We start from the raw sequence: 22,997 nt of genomic DNA, 5'->3' as shown, positions 1-22,997 counted from the left end.
CGCCTAACCAGAGAACAAACGCGGGATAACTAAACCGGTGGTTCTTGAAGGATTAATGAAGTTAACTGGAGAATAAGTTTTCACAAAGTCAGGAATGGTTATAGAATTAGTGGTGACAACTTGTTTGTTAGAACGAGGAAGGAAAAAAATTGGGATATCAAACAAATTACATGGAAGAATACGACGATTCCAAATATATATAAAAATTTCGTACTGCTACTACTTTTCGATCTCATGCTTGAGAAACTGGAACATGTAAAAGAAATGTGAAACTACTTCCTAAGATAAAACTTTTTGCTAGTAGTAGGCCTAATAGGCATTTGATATTGGTACTTCGTGAACTATATCCTGTCGTGTTATTTATATAAATGAGGAAAATAAAAATGACTATTGGTCCCAAAACAGTCTCGCTTATCTGGCGTGTGTTACAGTTGCTGCAGTATTAGAAAGGCCTATTTCAAAAATGGTTCAAATGGCTCTGAGCACTATGGGACTCAACTGCTGTGGTCATTAGTCCCCTAGAACTTAGAACTGCTTAAACCTAACTAACCTAAGGACATCACACAGACCCATGCCCGAGGCAGGATTCGAACCTGCGACCGTAGCAGCAGCGCGGCTCCGAACTGGAGCGCCTAGAACCGCACGGCCACAGCGGCCGGCAGGCCTATTTCGTTTTATCTAGCAGACAATGACAAAATAGACGTAATCAGATCGAGAAACCACACCAGCCTTGGGTACTTCTCGTATTAACAGCTTTTTCAATATTAGACAATGACATTTTGATCTTTCTTGTAGCAAAACGTTTGACGAACTTTGATGAGGTAATAAATTCTTTCGCATGAAGAAAATCACGCCGCGGAAAGCAGTAGCAAGGAACAGGACTTCTGGTCAGTTGAATGCAGGGTTAAAACTACAAAATCGAGTAGGGGTAATGCAGTAGTAGGTTTGATAATGACTAAAAAAATAGGAACGCGGTTAAGTTACTATGAACAGCATAATGAACGCATTATTGTAGCCAAGATAGACACGAAGCCCTGACCTACCACAGCAGTATAAGTTTATATGCCATCTATCTCCGCAGATGAGGAGGAGATTGAGGACATGTATGACGAGATAAAAGAAATTATTCAGATAGTTAAGGAAGCCGAAAATTTAATAGTCATGGGGGACTGGAATTCGATATCATGAAAAGGAAGCGATGGAAAAGTAGCAGGTTAATATGGACTTGGGGAAAGGAACGAAAGAGAAAGCCACCTTCCGCACAGACTATAATTTAATCATACCTAACACTTTGTTTAAGAATCATAAGAGAAGGTTGTATACGTGGAAGAGACGTGGAGAGACCAGAAGGTTTCAGGTTGATTGTATAATGGTTGGACAGAGACTTAGGAGCCAGACTTTAAATTGAAAGACATTTCCAGAGGCAGATATGGACCTCTGACCACAATTTACTGGCTATGAACTGCAGATTACAACCAAAGAAATTGCAAAAATGCAGGAATTTAAGGTGATGGGACCTGGATAAACTGAAAGAACCAGAGGTTATAGAGGGTTTCAGAGGGGGCATTAGAGAACGATTGACAAGTACGGGGGAAAGGAATACAATAGATGAAGAATGGGTGCCTCTGAGATATGAAATAGTGAAGGCAGCAGAGGATCAAGTAGGTAAAAAGACGAGGGCTAGTAGGAATCCTTGGGTAACAAAAGAGATACTAAATTTAATTGATGAAAGGAGAAAATATAAGAATGTAAGTAAAGAAGCAGGCGAAAGGCAATACAAACGTCTAAAAAAAGAGATCGACAGGGTGTGCAAAATGCCTAAGCAGGAATGGATAGAGGGCAAAAGTATGGATACAAAAGCATATTTCACCAGGAATAAGATAGGTACTGCAGAATGAGATTTTCACTCTGCAGCGGAGTGTGCGCTGATATGAAACTTCCTGGCAGATTAAAACTGTGTGCCCGACCGAGACTCGAACTCGGGACCTTTGTCTTTCGCGGGCAAGTGCTCTACCAACTGAGCTACCGAAGCACGACTCACGCCCGGTACTCACAGCTTTACTTCTGCCAGTACCTTGTCTCCTACCTTCCAAACTTTACAGAAGCTCTCCTGCGAGGTTCGCAGGAGAGCTTCTGTAAAGTTTGGAAGGTAGGAGACAAGGTACTGGCAGAAGTAAAGCTGTGAGTACCGGGCGTGAGTCGTGCTTCGGTAGCTCAGTTGGTAGAGCACTTGCCCGCGAAAGACAAAGGTCCCGAGTTCGAGTCTCGGTCGGGCACACAGTTTTAATCTGCCAGGAAGTTTCAAGATAGGTACTGCCTCCAAGAAAACTAAAGAGACCTTTAGAGAAGAGAGAACCACATGTAAGAATATCAAGAGCTCAAATGAAAAACCCGTCATAAGTGAAGAAGGAAAAGCAGAAAAGTGGAAGGAGTATATAGAGGGTCTATACAAGGGAGATGTACTTCAGGACAATGTTAAAGAAATGGAAGAGGATATAGAGGAAGATGAGAAGGTAGATATGATAATGCGAAAAGAATTTGCCAAAGCACTGAAAGACTTAAATCCAAACAAGGCCCCAGGAGTAGACAACATTCCGTTAGAGCTACTGATAGCCTTGGGGGAGCCAGACAAGACAAAACTCTTCCATCTAATGAGCAAGATGTATGAGACAGGATAAATGTCTTCAGACTTCAAGAAGAATATAATAATCCCAATTCCAAAGAAAGCATTTGCTGACAGGCGTGAAAATTACCGAACTATCAGCTTAATAAGTCACTACTGCAAAATACTAACGTGAATCCTTCACAGCAGAATGGAGAACCTGGAAGAAGCCGACCTCGGGGAAGATCAGTTTAGGAATGTAGGAACACGCGAGGCAATATCGCCCCTATGACTTCTCATAGACGATAGGTTAAGGAAAGGCAAATCTACGTTTATAGCATTTGTAGATTTAGAGAAGCTTTTGACAATCTTGGCTTGAAAGCTCTCTTTCAAATTCTACAGGTGCCAGAGGTAAAATACAGGGAGCGAAAGGATAGTTACTATTTGTACAGAAAGTAGATGGCAGTTTTACGAGTCGAGGGACACGAAAGGGACGCAGTGGTTGAGAAGGTAAAAATCGTAGCGATGAATACAGTAAACAGATTAAGAGGGATGTAAGTTTCAGTAATAACTGGGAGATGAAGCAGCTTGCACAGGATAGCGTAGCATGAAGAGCTGCAACAAACCAGTCTTTGGGCTGAAGACCACAACAAGATGTAAACCGGCCGACTGGGAGCAAGAGAGGCACCACAGGTCAATTTAATTTCCAGTGTCCTGAATATAGGTTTGACGGATTCCATCACAAAATATAGACGTTTGAGTTCCACAGTGCGAAATACAGTGCCGTGCCATGGTGGAATGCTGCGTGAAGAGACTGCCCTTGGGTACACTTACGACCAAAAAATGTCTTACATATCCTCGAAAATATATTTTACTTATCAGCCTCTTCTGAAAGAATTGCGCTAGAAAATGAATAAATTTTTGAAAAATCGATTAGGAGGGGGGGGGGGGGGGAGACGCCACCATCAAGTTTTTGCCCCAGTTCGAAAATATCGTAGATTTGAGACTGATAAAATGTTAACGGGCTCTCACAAGTTCAATATTTATTACACAATAATATTGTGTTGATATATTGCGCGAAAGTACGAGGCCAAGAATGTCACAACATCCATGCCGAGACGCATCACATAGAAATCTGCTTTCGTAGTGAACATGTCAGCGTTCGATAATGTAGAAATCGCCATGTATTGCGACTGCAATCGCTATGTGCTGCAAAAATAAAGTAAGAGGAAGTGGCGATGGGCGAAACTTTGGCTTGGAAGGCGTTTTACGAACTGCCATACCAACATGATAAGAGAGCTTACAGTAGAGCCAGACAATTGTCGGAATTTTTTAAGGATGAATCTGTCCACTAATTGGTGAACTTCATTACTCTTTATAAATGCTGTGCATATACTCGTCGGATTTCACTTTCCACAATGATGGAAGGGATCTAGGCTATAAACCTAAAAAGAATAGGATACAGTAATGTAAAGCATCGGAAGGTAGTGCTATTATGTAGGTTTGCAACAAATATTTCAAGCTTCTGAAACGAACAAATGATCAGTTGCAGTGCAATTTACTTGCAATTAAACACTTTTGTCGAATGTTTATACACGTAATTAGTGAGTAAGTATTAAATATATAGTCAAAGTAGTACCTGTGAATGCAATTCAACAGATAGTTCCTTCCAGCTGTCTTTCCTGATATATTCATATTCATATGGCGTCGCTGTATCGGAAGTTGGCATGTCTGAAAATCATGAAGTCTCTACACCAACCGAAATACATTGCATAATACTACTCTTACATGGCATAATATATTTCGATTTATACAGAGCGAGTGTCAATATTTTTATAGGATTGCTGTAGTAGTGGAACAAACTTTGTTTCATCGCATTTTGTTAGTGCAGGTTGCCTACATCAGGGGCAGGTATGCACTTACGGGCAAACCTATTGCTCTCCCTTGATTGACAGGTACCTAACTTATTGTTCTCCTTTGATTGACAGTTACTTAACCTATTGTTCTGCTAAAAGGATCCTTCCTTTTGATTGACAGGTCCTTAACCTATTGTCCCCCCCCCCCCTCTCCCTCCGCCCCCCCCCCCTATGGGAACAGCTGTCCCCCTCACTGCTACAGGTACACTTTCAGGTCTGAGTTACTGGAATAGCCTCTCTCACACTTATCAATTTGATTGACTACTTAATTAAATCGATCAATTAATTAATGTCCGCCATGGTAAACCCCCTCCCCTCCCACCCTCCCTCCCAGAAATTGGCAGGAAAAAGACTCAGTTGATCGGTCATTTGGAGGGAATTAGGTTGCATTGTGTAGAATATTGTTTAAACACTTTAGACAATGTATGGAATATTATTTAATTATTTATGGCAGTCTATGGAATGTAGTTTATTTACTTAGTTAAAAAATTTGTTTGGAAATCGATTGCTTTGTATGGAATATTGTTTAAGCAATTTAGACAATGTGCAGAATGTTGTTTATTTAAACAATTTAGGGGATTCAAGGCAGTGTATGTAATATATGGAAATTGGTGGTTCTTTGGTGGAGAGGAAGGATCTCATAGCAGGAAATTCAAGGGTATATTGTTCATTTATAAGAAATTCAGTTTGTGAGGGTTGGATTTCTCTTGCTCATCATTCTGTGCTGTTTGGAAACGTGTAGGTCTTGTAAGAAGCAATTACATGGGGTAAACATGTCGCATAACCTAATGTTTGGCACTGTACTCTGGGTGTCTTTATTTAAGGTTCAGCCATTTGTTGGCACTTAACCTGTTCAGTGGTTTTCCATGTCACCCTCATATCCTTAAACTATTGTACTGCCTTTGATACCAAATTAAGTAATTAGTTATGTCCTCACACCATTTTCAGGTACACTTTTCGAAATTCACATGCTTTTGAGCGCCATTAATGGCACATTCTTCTTTGTCACCCACCCCCTTAAACTATTGTACTGCATTTTACATAACAATTATGCAAATTAACGTAGTGTTCTGCACTTAACCTGCTGTTCTGCTCCATGTCACCCACACACGCGCACCCTCCCGTTAACTATTGTACTGCTAACACCATGTTGACATAAAAAGTTTATGCAAATTAATTTAATCGATATTCTTCACATGTATGGGGTAGTTTTTTTAAGTTGCAGCATCATATTGGTTGGTGAAATCGATGGCATACAGTTTAAACAAAAGACTGCTAGTAAAAAAAACATCCCGCCACCCGACACCATACGCTGAAGTCGCCGACTCCACACATGCCGCCAGGAGTCAAGGTGCACTATTGGCCCCCACAAAGTGACGACGCGGCCGTCAGCTGCCGAGCCACGCACAGGTGTCCGTTCGGGTCCTGGAAGCATTAGGCAATGGCATCCCTTTCATACTTGACACCTGAAGATTTCCTGTTGAAATACGTGTTCAACAAGGCACCATTGCTGGCACAATGACGCAAAGATGCGGTGCGTGTCCAGTGCCGAGAGAGATGTTTGCATAGCACATGTCTATGTAAATAACAGCGAAGTCCCCCCTCTGGACAAATGGTTCAAATGGCTCTGAGCACTATGGGACTCAACTGCTGAGGTCATTAGTCCCCTAGAACTTAGAACTAGTTAAACCTAACTAACCTAAGGACATCACAAACATCCATGCCCGAGGCAGGATTCGAACCTGCGACCGTAGCGGTCTTGCGGTTCCAGACTGCAGCGCCTTTAACCGCACGGCCACTTCGGCCGGCCTCTGGACATGTTATAGAAATCTGTTGCATTGCTTCCCAGAATAACACAGGTTGCACTCTTCCTAGCAGTCCCAACGGGACAGCCAGTTCGTCACTGAATTTACTCATCAAACTGCTGCTGCCACTGTTTTCTGCAGATGAGACTTTCAATTGCAAAACTATTTTGTACAGATCGCCACATTGCCCTGACAGTTAAACTCCGCAAAAGTAGTCTACAGATCATCAAATACACACAAGATTCACAAGAATATTGGGAACCAGGAACATATTTATGAGTGTAACTAAAATTAAATATTACGATTGCTGCTGCAGTCTGACACTGATTGATGTACAGGTAATGTCTCTTCTTGGCGGCTGTGGCTCTGCAACGATTCTCAGTAACTATAATGCACAAAATTTTCCACGTAAAAATCTCTCTCATTCATACTCTCACGGTTATCGATGCTCTGAATCTGTACATCCCTCACAATAGGACACTCTCATTTTCTCTGGTCATGCCACAGTGTAAGCCACAGTAACATTACACTGCAATATAAACACATTTTACACAAACAGTGCAATTATCATTTATATCTGTACAGCACCCGAAAAAATTATGGTATGCCTATACTCACACCAGCTATTTGTCTCGATTCTTCTCAGTCCTAGGACATTATCTGACAAAGTCTTCGAATCAGCACTTCTCGAAGGTGCTGCATACTGCCAAGATTCTCTCAAAAAAGTGCTATGAAGGACAGGCAGCCGACAAATTTTGGAAATTTGTGGTAAGGGCTTATGGGACCAAACTGCTGAGGTCATCGGTCCCTAAGATTACACACTACTTAATCTAACTTAAACTAACTTACGCTAAGGACGACACACACACCCATGCCCAAGGAAGGACTCGAACCTCGACGGGGGAAGCCGCACGGACCGTCGCAAGACGCTTGAAACCGCTCAGCTACCCCGCGCAGCAGGTATCCGGCACTATGTGATAATGAATACCGCACCCGCGGACGTAATGCTTGGAAACGCATCACCGGCGTGGGTTGGTGTACTGTACTCAGCATCACTATCGATGGAACAACAAGGAAAATGCGAGGGTATGCTCAGGGTGCCGGTGAGGGGACGTATTGTTACAGCCGAATTGCCCGTCCTGTTTGTACATTATAGCAGGTCCAGTTGAACACTTGCATTTATATAGTGTGCAGCTGTTTACGAAATCAATCTACCGCCACTTATGTTCGGATATACTCCTTAGTACTTTCAAATTCTGTAGGTGGCAGGGGTAAAATATAGGGAGCGAAAGGCTATTTACAATTCGTACAGAAACCAGATGGCAGTTATAAGGGTCGAGGGACATGAAAGGGAAGCAGTGGTTGGGAAGGGAGTGAGACAGGGTTGTAGCCTTTCCCCGATGTTATTCAATCTGTATATTGAGCAAGCAGTAAAGGAAACAAAAGAAAAATTCGGAGTAGGTATTAAAATCCATGGAGAAGAAATAAAAACTTAATGTTCGCCGATGACATTGTAATTCTGTCTGAGACAGCAAAGGACTTGGAAGAGCAGTTGAACGGAATGGACAGTGTCTTGAAAGGAGGATATAAGATGAACATCAACAAAAGCAAAACGAGGATAATGGAATGTAGTCGAATAAAATCAGGTGATGCTGAGGGAATTAGATTAGGAAATGAGACACTTAAAGAAGTAAAGGAGTTTTGCTATTTGGGGAGCAAAATAAGTGATGATGGTCGAAGTAGAGAGGATATAAAATGTAGACTGGCAATGGCAAAGAAAGCGTTTCTGAGGAAGAGAAATTTGTTAACATCGAGTATAGATTTAAGTGTCAGGAAGTCGTTTCTGAAAGTATTTGTATGGAGTGTGGCCATGTATGGAAGTGAAACATGGACGATAAATAGTTTGGACAAGAAGAGAATAGAAGCTTTCGAAATGTGGTGTTATAGAAGAATGCTGAAGATTAGATGGGTAGATCACATAACTAATTTAGAAGGTAGTGAATAGGATTGGGGAGAAGAGGGGTTCGTGGCACAATTTGACTAGAAGAAGGGATCGGTTGGTAGGACATGTTCTGAGGCATCAAGGGATCACCAATTTAGTATTGGAGCGCAGCGTGGAGGGTAAAAATCGTAGAGGGAGACCAAGAGATGAGTACACTAAGCAAATTCAGAAGGATGTAGGTTGCAGTAGGTACTGGGAGATGAAGAATCTTGCACAGGATAGAGTAGCATGGAGAGCTGCATCAAACCAGTCTCAGGACTGAAGACCACAACAACAACAACATACTCCTTCGTGCATTGAAATCACAACTCACATGTCCAATCTATCCTTCCATTACGACTAAACATACGTGAATAGTAGTTTGATTACTTACCACAAATGTATGTCGGAACATAAGCCACGGTACCTTTAGGTTGAAGCAGCAGCATAACATTTCTGACTATCAATGACAGGTGTATAAAAAATTATGATACGTCCACACTTGCACCAGCTAGGTGTCGTTTTCGCACTGCAAAAAAAGCCTCTGCCATTACGTATTTGTCGATGAATAAAGGATGTAATTAAAATTTGCTCTCTCAACATAATTCCGAAGATATAGAGTGGAAATTATTTCTCTAGAAACTCGAAACTTTATCGAGGTGGAGCGTGCTATAAGCCATTAAGTAGCTAGAAACTTATCCCGTTGCGAAGACCTTTACGTGAAAACTCGAAAAAACAAAGGAAACTAATATTCCCACTCACGAATACCGATGTCGGTGATGTAACAGATTTGAAATCATCCCTATAATTTACAAAGTCAACTAAGGTATTTCTCATGTCTAGAGAACCTGAAATCGTGTCTTCCGCCCGCCTTTCACCTGCTAGATGACACTACTATCGATGTTCTCTCAACTAAATAAAGGCGCGAAATGTGTAGAAGCAGTCAACGGGACAATTATCATGGGAGGGAGTAATGTCCAGCGCAAACACACGTCCATATTGAATCTTCTCAAATTTCCACGCACTCACAAAAGCTATCCAACCCATACTACGTGTTAGTTCGCTATTCGGCCGTCTAGAGGACGACACGGTTATGTCAGCTACATTCCTGCATCCCCAACACATGCACACATACAGACATACAGAAAACAGAGAAAACGCACTGCAAATGTGGAATTTGTGGGTGGAGGCGACTGGATGCATCGAGTACAGTGCTATACTCTGCTTCCCAATCAGAAAAATAGTGCATTTGCGCTAGGTGTTTGCAGCTGAACTACATTTACAAGCAATTTTAGAACACGGAACGAGAGGTTATGTCATGATCACATGGTAGAAGTGACATAAAATACATAGAATTGCGAAAAATGACGAGAGAATACGTATAAATTGAGGGAATATACATCGAAATGCGGGGAAATTGAGGAAGTACTTGCGTGTCTTCTGGTTGGCGCAGAACAATGTGTACATGGGGATAAGCATGCGAGAGCAAGAGGAACCCGAGAAAACGTCGACATGGAAGCGAAGGGGACGAGGGAAACACTAACTTTTTTCTGTCGAGGCAGCATTCTATTGTATGTCTATTGAGGTAACAGTGATCCACGCGAGTTGACTACTGTATTTGACGCTTTCAAGGAAAACAGAGAACCATCGGCCTCTAAACTTACATGCATCTGCGTTAAAGGATAACAGAGTGTGGACGGGGTGATCGACTGAGATGGATCTGTAACGGGGTACGGTGTAATGGCAGACTGATGCATTCTAGAGAGGGAGAGAGATGTTGGCGCAGGTCATTTGACCATTTTTTCCGCTGTTCTGTCAGGATGCATCAGTCGCTTCATACAGCCTCCGTTCCACTCGTATACAACCACGTGTTCTGTATTTGATTTGGAGCACTGTCTACTTGCGATCGTTAACAGCAAACCTCTCTGTCATCAGAGGACTTCCATCTCATGTGTGATGAAACGTGACCATCCTGTTTCGAGACATTCCTCTAAACGAATGAAGATTTATGCGATGTACTCTATTCCCCTGTCGCATCTTGGGTATAAAATCGAGACTTCAGTTACATAACTAAGATGATTCTAAGTTAGCGATAGGTGTTCGTGAGACACTGCCATCCCCGTGCTGCCGGCCGGGGTGGCCGAGCGGTTCTAGGTGCTACAGTCTGGAACCGCGCGACCGCTACGGTCGCAGGTTCGAATCCTGCCTCGGGCATGGATGTGTGTGATGTCCTTAGGTTAGTTAGGTTTAAGTAGTTCTAAGTTCTAGGGGACTGATGACCTCAGAAGTTAAGTCCCATAGTGCTCAGAGCCATTTGAACCAATCCCCGTGCTTGACAGATGTGCTGTTTACAGAGTTAGTGGCGACACGACGTGTAATTTCACATGTCGGACGCTGCTGCTATGGATTTACCCGTTTCCTTGTAAGAGGTATTCTCCGTTACTAACGATCATTTTATATAAGAACTGATGTGGGCATAGTATAATTTCCGAACCGTGATCGTATGTGAACAGTGGACGCTATACATCTCTGGAAAGTTATATTGTGCACGTATCACACAGAATCGATATTTTAAGGAAGTAGTTTTCTCATTTTATAGTTTCTTACCATAGTTTATCGTAGAGAAACCCACAAGAAGCGTATATTTCACGCATTGGAAATATATTTCTTACATCGGAATATTAACAGCGCCGCTTTCCATATGACTAATAAGTCGGAAACTGAAGCGAACTAACATTATAGCCTGCTTTAAGTGCAGAACCGTGCAGCCTTAGGACTGTGTGTGTTTATGTTATCTCTTACCAGTACCTTGCTGGCGCTGATCCCAGACGCTAGAACAATACTTTAGAATTGATAGCGTAGTTGATTTACGTAAAATGCTTCGAACTCCATCCGCCTGGAGCTCCATCATGCCTAAAAACCACCCGTTTCTTGTTCTTCTTAATCGTCTGCTATTACATCACAACACTTTCAAATCTACTCCTATACACCGATGAGGGGTGCTAATCTCCTCGACATAGGTGCATCTGAAAAAATCTTATGCACTTGGATGGGCGGGGACTCCGCAAGCTCCATTCACTAGACACGGAATGTAGCGGTCTGCTTCTGGTCGGCTGAAGATTAAATCGGTAACGGTGCTGCAGGGCGAGGGGTTTTTCAGTCTCTAATTTTATCCTAAGACTGCGAGAATGCTCTGTGACTTCCATCCGCATAGAGATCGTCTCCTTCAATATACAGGGTGATTCAAAAAGAATACCACAACTTTAGGAATTTAAAACTCTGCAACGACAAAAGGCAGAGCTAAGCACTATCTGTCGGCGAATTAAGGGAGCTTTAAAGTTTCATTTAGTTGTACATTTGTTCGCTTGAGGCGCTGTTGACTAGTCGTCAGCGTCAGTTGATGCTAAGATGGCGACCGCTCAACAGAAACCTTTTTGTGTTATTGAGTATGGCAGAAGTGAATCGACGACAGTTGTTCAGCGTGCATTTCGAACGAAGTATGGTGTTAAACCTCCTGATGGGTGGTGTATTAAACGTTGGTATAAACAGTTTACAGAGAATGGGTGTTTGTGCAAAGGGAAAAGTTCTGGACGGCCGAGAACGAGTGATGAAAATGTAGCACGCATCCAGCAAGCATTTGTTCGCAGCCCAGGAAAATCGACTCGCAGAGCTAGCAGAGAGCTGCAAATTCCACAATCAACTGTATGGAGAGTCCTATGAAAAAGGTTAGTTATGAAACTACCCGAGGCGATGGATCGGCCGCCAGGCAGCCCGTGACAGAGCATTTCATCACTGGCCTTCAAGAAGCCCTGATCTTACCCCCTGCGATTTTTTCTTATGGGGGTATGATAAGGATATGGTGTTTCGGCCACCTCTCCCAGCCACCATTGATGATTTGAAACGAGAAATAACAGCAGCTATCCAAACTGTTACGCCTGATATGCTACAGAGAGTGTGGAACGAGTTGGAGTATCGGGTTGATATTGCTCGTGTGTCTGGAGGGGGCCATATTGAACATCTTTGAACTTGTTTTTGAGTGAAAAAAAACCTCTTTAAATACTCTTTGTAATGATGTATAACAGAAGGTTATATTATGTTTCTTTCATTAAATACACATTTTTAAAGTTGTGGTATTCTTTTTGAATCACCCTGTATTATGCAAACTGACAACACCGCTCTCAGACGACCAGTATTGTTGCACAATACTCAGCGCGAGAGGTCCCCTTACCAATCGATAAACCGTCATGAAATTTTCGGTAGCTGAAAAACTGTCCTCTACGTTGGTGAGAGACCAAGATGCAGACACGTACATGGTAAGAGACATATAGAAATTCCTTCCATGTTAACGATTACTGCCAATGTTGGAGATCAGGAAAGACGTTTGGTCGTATTGTGATGCTGGCTGGTGCAGACTCACAAGGGTTTTCTATTTGCTTAGTTGGCAAGGTCCTGTTGATTTACTCACGTTGTTACTCCATTTGCAATATTTGAATTCTGTGTCATATACTGTGTGTCAGTGTTCAGTGCAGATTACTCCGACGAGTCTGACAAGAGTGTACTGTAGTGATACGAGCACGACCGCCCATGGGTATGTGTGTGTGTGTGTCATTTCAACTCGAAGGATATTGCACAAAAAAAATTGAAAGACAACTTTACATACAATAAAAATTAATCTTGAGCGAGACTAAATAGCTTTAAAATCATGCCACGTTTTCGAGAAGAATAAAAAAGTAATTGGGAGTTTCCAGGACGAATCAGTATTACAATTGTTGAAAAAGATTTAGGGACTGCAGCCGGTCATCGTAAACTTCACTCCACGATATTTCGACTGGACTCCTGTCCATTTCTGTAGCACAACGGCAGTGTTACCGTCTACCATGCAAGGGGGCCTGGGTTCGATTCCCGGCAGGGGACTGGGTGTCGTGTGCCCTTCACCATCATTTCCATCATCATTGACAAGCAAGTCGCTGAAGCGGCGTCAATTAAAATGACTTGCAATACGGTGGCCGAATCCTGAAGGGGAAAACCCGGCCAATAAACGCCATATGATCATTTCATTTTCAACTGGACTCCTGCCAATTGTCTTCAGGTGAGCCACAGAAGACTAATGAAGAAGTTTTTTTTTCCTTTATTGTTATTTCAAGCCTCAGCTAAGGCGGGCCGGCAGTGACATATGCTGCTCTTCGGCCAAGAGATACAACATATAGACACGGAAGACAGAGAAAACATAAAAAGCATGGTAAACAATAAATTAGAAGTCGTTCGACGGACGGCACTGTACAAGATGGGTGACACCAGTTGGACAAACGTAGACATCCAGGTGGAGATGCGAACATAGTAGAAAACACTAATGAAAACACTGTACTCATACGGAGAGACACTAATGTATGGAAAACATTGGCGACGATCATCGGCGAAGCACTTACACTGACGACAGGGGGGGGGGGCTACCTCCAGGTCAAAGAGAGAGGCAGGAGAGCGGGAAGAAGGGGGGTGGAGCCAATGGGAGAAAGAAGGGAGAGCAGGGGGAGGAGCGAGAGGAGTGGTTGGAGCCAGGGAGAGGGGTGGAAGCGGGAGACATGAGAGAGGAGGGGGAAAAAAGGAAGGTGAGGAGGGAGAGAGGGAGCCTTGGGGGAAAAGGGGGGAACGAGAAGGGAGAGTCAGAACTGGTAGGAGATGTAGATGGACAGGACAAGGACATCATCAGGGAGGGGGAGTTGGCAGAAGCCAGAAAGGGTATGCAGGGTGTGAAGATGGAGAGCAGGTGGGATGCAAGAATACAGGCACGGCAGCAGGCTGGGATGGGCGAGGATGAGAGAGACAAGAGAGTTTGTGGGAGGTGTAAAGGATCTGTATCCGTTCGAGGAAAAGGAGAAGGTGTGGGAAGGGAATCAAGTTGTATAGGATCCGCGTGGGGGATGGGAGATGAATGCGATAGGCGAGGCGGAGCATGTGGCGTGCAAGGATTTGGAGGGACTTATAGTAGGTGGAAGGGGCGGAGACCCAGGTGGGATGGGCATAGCAGAGAATGGGGCGGATGAGGGATTTATAAGTGTGGAGGATGGTGGAGGGGGGTCCAGACCCCATGTTCGGACAGAAAGGATTTTGAGGAGGCAGAGTCGGGAATGTGCCTTGGCTTGGATTGTCTGGAGATAGAGGGTCCAGGAAAAGCGACAGTCAAGGGTGACACCAAGGTACTTGAGGGTGGGGGTGAGGTGAACAGGATGGCTATAGATGGTGACATAAAAATCAAGGAGGCAGAAGGAAGGGGTGGGTTTTGGAAGGATTGACCTCGAGCAGCCACTGGTTAGACCGAGTGGTGAACCAGTCAAGATGGGATTGGAGAAGGTGATGGGAGCATTACAGGGTGGGGGCGAGGGCAAGGAAGGCAGTGTCATCGGCATACTGGAGAAGGTGGATGGGGGGTGAAGGCGGCGGCATCTCTGCCGTATAGAGAAGGTAGAGAAGAGGGAAGAGTGAGGAACCTTGGGGCACACCGGCAGAGGGGTAGAAGGTGTAGGAATCCGTGTTATGGATGGTGACTTAGGAAGGACGGTGGGAAAGAAAGGAGGCGATCAGACAGACGTAGTTAATAGGAAGGGCGAAGGTTTGGAGCTTGAAGAGACCAGAATGCCATACACGGCCGTAGACACGTTAAAGGTCTAAGAAGAGGAAGATGGCAGAGGGATGGGAGTTGAGTTGTTCGGAGAGGAGGTGAGTGAGGTGAAGGAGAAGGTTATCAGCAGAGATGTCACATTGGGTAGCGGGAAGAAGGCGGTGCTGGTGGAGATACTGCTGGATGCGTTGGGTAAGGATGGATTCTAAGACCTTGCTGAAGACCGAGGTAAGGCTGATGGGATGGTAGGAGGAGACAGCAGATGGCGGTTTGTCGGGTTTGAGGAACATAAGGATTTGGGAGTTTTTCCACAGGTCAGGGCAGAAGCCGGTGGACAAGACCACGTTATAGAGTCGGGCCAGAGTGGAGAGAAAGGAGGCAGGAGCTTCATGGATAGGTAACACGGTCGTCACTGGGAGTGGTGTTGCGTTTCTTGAGAAGTGTAGACATGAAATCTTGAGCAATGATTGGGGCATTGAGTTCGGTGTGTGTAAAGTTGTCCAAGTACTTGAAGCCAGGAGCAAGGGGAGGGGCAGAGGTGTCAGTTCGATCACGAACATCAGGGAGGAGGGAGTAATCGAACTAAGGATTGTCAGGGAGGGTAAAGATATCAGAGAGTTAAGAAGCAAAGTGGTTGGCCTTACTAAAGTTATCAGGAAAGGGGTGGTCATCACAAAGGAGAGGGTAGTAGGGGGGGGGGGGGGTTAGATCTGGTAAGGCGGCGGAAGGTGTACCAGTACTTAGACGAGTTGATAAGTAGGGTAGGATTAAGACGGATGCATGTCTGTCGCCAGTCCTGGGGTTTCTTGGCTGCATGCAAGGAGGAGTTGCCGGTGGCATCGTAGTGTGTCCCAGTCAGGTGTGTGAAGGAAGGCACGGTGTAGATGGCGGGATTCATGGATGAGGAGGATGGCCTGTTGTGGTAAAGTGGGACAGGCGGGTGGATGGTGACGGTAGGGATGTGGGCCTCCGTGCCCTCAGACAAGGTCTGCTGGAGAAAGGAGGCGGCATGGGTAATGTCATCAGGGTGGTGAAAGACGAGGGTGTGGCTAGTGATCTGGGTGGTGAGGGTATCCCAGTAGGCATTCCAGTTGCCACGGGAATATCCATTGACATATTTCGGGGGAGGGTCGATGCTAGGGTCAGGATGGGGGTGACGACCATCTGATACGGTGAGGAGGACAGGGAGATGGTCACTGCCAATAGGGTGGAGGGCGTCCACCGCGATGCGGCCAAGGAGGTTAGGTGAGGCCAGGATGACATCGAGAATGAGATTGGATTCAGGGTGGGTGTGTTGGGGAATGGGAAGGAGGTCACCTTGGAGAGTGGAGAGGGACCAATGCCACCGCCATAGCTGGGTGGCGGAACGACTATGGATGTTGAGGTCGGCGGCGATCACGTAGGAGAAGGTACGGTCGATGTGGGAAAGGAAGTCTAAAGGAAGAGGGGTAGAAGGGAGGACACGGATGGTGGCGCAGGTAATGGTAAGGCCGGGGAAGAAGAGACTGCAGATCAGGTGTTCTGTGGGGTCGGGAAGGAGGGTAGGAGCCGAACAGAGATCTGGCAGTGGTGGCCAATGACTACCCCGCCACGTGCTATCAGGAGGGGATTATCGGAGCGGTGAAGGAGGTAAGGCGACACGTGTACGGGATGTTGGGGCTGGAGAAAGGTTTCGATCAGGAGGAAGGCATCCACATAAGGATGTTCTTGTTAATGGTAAGGGAGCGGATGTTGTTGAACAAGATACGGTGCTCTCGCGCCATGGCGGGGTTTAAACGAGGGTGTCAAGATGGAAGAAGGTAAAAAAAAATGGCTCTGAGCACTATGGGACTCAACTGCTGAGGTCATTAGTCCCCTAGAACTTAGAACTAGTTAAACCTAACTAACCTAAGGACATCACAAACATCCATGCCCGAGGCAGGATTCGAACCTGCGACCGTAGCGGTCTTGTGGTTCCAGACTGCAGCGCCTTTAACCGCACGGCCACTTCGGCCGGCCGAAGAAGGTAAAGTGGGCTAGGTTATGAGAGTAGGTGTCGAAGGCGTTGAGGTGAAAGACGGAACGGGAAGCTAGGGAGATTTGTTGGAGGGTGTGGGGGCGCTAAAATGGGTGGATATTTTGAAGAAAACTGGTGACGAAACGAAGAAGTCTTCCGCTCCGCCTTATATAGTGCACTGATAGTATTCCCGCGCATGCGTCACTCACGGTGATAGAAGGACGACACCGCACGGCGGCAGCGCCATCGCTGGTGGAAGTGGGAAGATCAACTGTCTTCGGCGTTGTCGCTAGCCGCAGTCTTCGGAGTATTCTGGCGTCTTCGCCAGAAGCAAATCTCGGAGACGACCGGATTCCACGCATTATCCAGCTGGTAACCGCTGTCACGGTTCATTAGATTTTCCACGATACCTATATCGGCGGATTCTTCTATAATGGAGGCCTAAAAAGATGCTGCTGTGGCCAAAATTAATGTTTTGTCATACTCCATTGAATGTCCGTTGGAGATACAATGTTCTACAACTGCAGAGATGCTGGATTGCAGAAGGCAAGTGCAACGTTTATGCTCTGTGCAACATTCTTCCACTGTGCGTGTTGTGTGCCCTATATAGGCCATACCACACTGGCAAGCTATTTTGTAAATTCCCGCCTTCCGAAATAACAAATTATCCTTCACTGATCCCATCAGATCCAAAATCTTAGATGGTGGGCGGAAAATCACTTTCACCTAAAAATTACTAAGGATTCTTGCTATTTTGAAGCAAATATTTCCTACGAAGGGAAGAAAAGCTAGGGACTTTGCTGGCACGTTCTCCACTTTATCCATTTCCAGATTCTTGGTTTTACCTGCGCGTACCCTGTTACTCTTCCAGGTCGAATATCCATTGCCTCTGAATACTGTTCTTAAATGTGCAAGAACGTTAGGTAAACTATCTGCATCCGACACTGCATGAGCCCTATGTACAAGGGTTTAAAGCACACACATGATTTGGGATGGGTGATTGCAACTTGAAGAGTACAAGTATAAATCAGTGTGTGTAGGTTTAAAGTAAACAGAATGTCCCAGAGAGCCGTCACTCTTCCATCTAACCAAAACATCCAGGAATGGGAGACAACCATCTTTCTCTGATTCCGTACTAAATCGAATGTTCTCCTGAATGGAGTTAAGATGATGTAAAAACTCCATTAACTTATTTTCTCCGTGGGGCCACACTACGAAAGCATCATCCACGTACCACCAAAAACCAGTTGGTTTAAGAACTGCTGATTCAAGTGCTCTTTCCTCAAAGTCCTCCAAAAAAAAGCTGGCGACCAGGGTAGACAAGGGACTGCCCATGGCGACGCTGTCAGTCTGATCAAAACGTTCTTTGTTACACATATAATTGGTTGAGGAAAGAGTGTGCCGAAACAATGCAGTGATGCCCGACTGAAACTGTTTACCAATTAGTGCCACGGAATCAACAAGAGGTACCTTTGTAAAAAGAGATACTACACCAAAATTCACTAAAAGGTCCGAACTACTTTGGAGGAGAGCCCCCAGTCAGTTGATAAAATCGGCAAAGTTCCATATATAATGTGAACATTTCCAACGATGTGTTGGAACTAGTTTGCACAACTATCCAAACGGAGGGACACTAAACTTATATTGCTGTAGTATAAAAGATTTTATCCTAATTTATAAAGTAGTATGAAAAATGGAGAAAGACTAATGGGAAGTGTCTGTCATCCACATAACCACTGAATAGAATTCATAAGGGGCTATCACGATATCTCCTCTTATCACTGCCGTATGTCAGTAATTACATTCTCTTACTTCACTGACATGGTTTCACAATGGTGTATGTTAGTCATCTCGGCTACTGTAGTGTGTATAAATCAGTAATTTTACTGTAATTCGAATGTAATAAGCTATTTTGAATAGAATGCGTGTCATTATAACAGCCGTCTTGAAGGACTGATATCTGGAAAGCTATGTTCAGGATGAGCAAATCACAAGGAATATAAATCAGGACATTAGCGGACAAACATCTGATTGAGGTCTGGTTGCATATATCTGCTATTCAGTTTTCGTTGAGTTCGATTCCCGCTCAGTCTGGAGATTTTTACGTCTTTCATTACCTTATGTGTGTGTGTGTGTGTGTGTGTGTACAAGGTGATAAGTTGCAGCTTGATTCGGATATCAGAATTAAATGTGCGGACCCATATAAATGATTCCGAAATTTGGCTTGCAGATTGGTGTGAAGCGGAAACTACAGGGTGAGTCAAAAAGATCTTTACAACTTTGGAATGATACCGGAATTTGTTGAGCTAACTTACAGAAAATATCGTAGATGCGGGGTTGTATGAGATACGAATTGTATGTGCACACAAAGAGGAATATTACTTAAACGTTGTTGGAAAAGTTCAAATGTTCACGATTTCTGTAAGTTAATATGAATCCAAAACTTGGTCCGCAACAGAGAATTCACTACACTAATGTAAAAGATAAGGAAAGATGGCGCTACAGATTTACAGCTGATGAAGCTAGAACTCTGAAAAAAATGTTTGTTTGCTTACTAATACTCATTCTTCCTCGTTATATTTTCGACCTCCAAATCATATGCACAACATACACTCCTGGAAGTTGAAATAAGAATACCGTGAATTCATTGTCCCAGGAAGGGGAAACTTTATTGACACATTCCTGGGGTCAGATACATCACATGATCACACTGACAGAACCACAGGCACATAGACACAGGCAACAGAGCATGCACAATGTCGGGACTAGTACAGTGTATATCCACCTTTCGCAGCAATGCAGGCTGCTATTCTCCCATGGAGACGATCGTAGAGATGCTGGATGTAGTCCTGTGGAACAGCTTGCCATGCCATTTCCACCTGGCGCCTCAGTTGGACCAGCGTTCGTGCTGGACGTGCAGACCGCGTGAGACGACGCTTCATCCAGTCCCAAACATGCTCAATGGGGGACAGATCCGGAGATCTTGCTGGCCAGGGTAGTTGACCTACACCTTCTAGAGCACGTTGGGTGGCTCGGGGTACATGCGGACGTGCATTGTCCTGTTGGAACAGCAAGTTCCCTTGCCGGTCTAGGAATGGTAGAACGATGGGTTCGATGACGGTTTGGATGTACCGTGCACTATTCAGTGTCCCCTCGACGATCACCAGTGGTGTACGGCCAGTGTAGGAGATCGCTCCCCACACCATGATGCCGGGTGTTGGCCCTGTGTGCCTCGGTCGTATGCAGTCCTGATTGTGGCGCTCACCTGCACGGCGCCAAACACGCAGACGACCATCATTGGCACCAAGGCAGAAGCGACTCTCATCGCTGAAGACGACACGTCTCCATTCGTCCCTCCATTCACGCCTGTCGCGACACCACTGGAGGCGGGCTGCACGATGTTGGGGCGTGAGCGGAAGACGGCCTAACGGTGTGCGGGACCGTAGCCCAGCTTCATGGAGACGGTTGCGAATGGTCCTCGCCGATACCCCAGGAGCAACAGTGTCCCTAATTTGCTGGGAAGTGGCGGTGCGGTCCCCTACGGCACTGCGTAGGATCCTACGGTCTTGGCGTGCATCCGTGCGTCGCTGCGGTCCGGTCCCAGGTCGACGGGCACGTGCACCTTCCGCCGACCACTGGCGACAACATCGATGTACTGTGGAGACCTCACGCCCCACGTGTTGAGCAATTCGGCGGTACGTCCACCCGGCCTCCCGCATGCCCACTATACGCCCTCGCTGAAAGTCCGTCAACTGCACATACGGTTCACGTCCACGCTGTCGCGGCATGCTACCAGTGTTAAAGACTGCGATGCATACGGTTCACGTCCACGCTGTCGCGGCATGCTACCAGTGTTAAAGACTGCGATGGAGCTCCGTATGCCACGGCAAACTGGCTGACACTGACTGCGGCGGTGCACAAATGCTGCGCAGCTAGCGCCATTCGACGGCCAACACCGCGGTTCCTGGTGTGTCCGCTGTGCCGTGCGTGTGATCATTGCTTGTACAGCCCTCTCGCAGTGTCCGGAGCAAGTATGGTGGGTCTGACACACCGGTGTCAATGTGTTCTTTTTTCCATTTCCAGGAGTGTATTTAATGTGCACGTTCGCAAGAAACTCGCCAGCGTTTTCTTTGTTAGCGCATAAATGTGTGCAATGAGGAAAGAAGTAACCAAGACATGCTATCATGACTTGTGAACAATTTTTGAAATGTCGAAGGAACAAAACTGCTTGGTGGTATACCTCAGTACAGAACTGACTTTTTGTTTTATTAGATTGTCAGTGCATTGTAGTTTACACATTTTCTCGCTTTGAGATATTACCAGTGAAAGGTCCAATAATAGCAAAAAACGATAAATTCACTTTTGAAAGTATGTTCCAGCAATTTGCAATTCAGTAAATTTCACTAGCAATCAATTCTGTAGGTATTGATGAGCATTTAAACAATACCGCCATTATTAGTTAGTGCAGAAGATAGCACTGTGAGTAAAGGAATGACCTCAGTAACATAGACCCTATAAAATGAATATTTTGCTTCAGCGAGAATTCAGTTTACTTTCAGTAATGTACATGTAGATGTTTCATAAGTAGAAGTTACACATATATTTTAATATAGGTTTAATTAATAGCATATGGTATTTGGTTTTCACACTAAATTGTTATATGTTTTGAACAGTTGCCAGCTTCCTTCACATATATACAGAATATTTCTTTCCAGGACCTCTCTGTCTCAGTTTTCAGGAATAACCTGCTTGATTTTACTTTTGAATTGTTTTAAAGTACATAACCCTACATCAAGCTTTGTGACAAACCAATAATAATACTAGGATGCCATGCAACTACTGCTTTTATTTACACCACTGGCCATTAAAATTTCTACACCAAGAAGAAAAGCAGATGAAAAACGGGCATTCATTGGACAAATATATTATACTAGAACTGACATCTGATTACATTTTCACGCAATTTGGGTGCATAGATCCTGAGAAATCAGTACCGAGAACAACCACGTCTGGCCGTAATAACGGCCTTGATACGCCTGGGCATTGACTCAAACAGAGTTTGGATGGCGTGTGCAGGTACAGCTGCCTATGCAGCTTCAACACGATACCACAGTTCATCAAGAGTAGTGACTGGCGTATTGTGGCGAGCCAGTTGCTCGGCCACCATTGACCAGACGTTTTCAACTGGCGAGAGATCTGGAGAATGTGCTGGCCAGGGCAGCAGTCGAACATTTTCTGTATCCAGAAAGTCCCGTACAGGACCTGCAACATGCGCTCGTGCATTATCCTGCTGAAATGAAGGGTTTCGAAGGGATCGACTGAAGGGTCGTAACACATCTGAAATGTAACGTCCACTGTTAAAAGTGCCGTCAATGCGAACAAGAGGTGACCGAGACGTGTAACCAATGGCACCCCATACCATCACGCCGGGTGATACGCCAGTATGGCGATGACGAATACACGTTTCCAATGTGCATTCACCGCGATGTCGCCAAACACGGATGCGACCATCATGAAGCTGTAAACAGAACCTGGATTCATCCGAAAAAAATGACGTTTGGCATTCGTGCACCCAGGTTCGTCGTTGAGTACACCATCGCAGGCGCTCCTGTCTGTGATGCAACGTCAAGGGTAACCGCAGCCATGGTCTCCAAGCTGATGGACCATGCTGCTGCAAACGTCGTCGAACTGTTCGTGCAGATGGTTGTTGTCTTGCAAACGTCCCCATCTGCTGACTCAGGGATCGAGACATGGCTGCACGATCCGTTACAGCCATGCGGATAAGATGCCTGTCATCTCGACTGCTAGTGATACGATCCAGCACGGGATCCAGCACGGCGTTCCGTATTACCCTCCAGATTCCATATTCTGCTAACAGTCATTGGATCTCGACCAACGCGAGCAGCAATGTCGCGATACGATAAACCGCAGTCGCGATAGGCTACAATTCGACCTTTATCAAAGTCGGAAACGTGATGGTACGCATTTCTCCTCCTTACACGAGGCATCACAACAGCGTTTCACCAGGCAACGCCGGTCAACTGCTGTTTGTGTATGAGAAATCGGTTGGAAAGTTTCCTA

This window comes from Schistocerca americana, chromosome 1 (genome assembly GCF_021461395.2).
Source record: "Schistocerca americana isolate TAMUIC-IGC-003095 chromosome 1, iqSchAmer2.1, whole genome shotgun sequence".
In the NCBI taxonomy this organism is placed as follows: domain Eukaryota; kingdom Metazoa; phylum Arthropoda; class Insecta; order Orthoptera; family Acrididae; genus Schistocerca; species Schistocerca americana.
Note: the sequence above shows the minus strand (reverse complement) of the source record.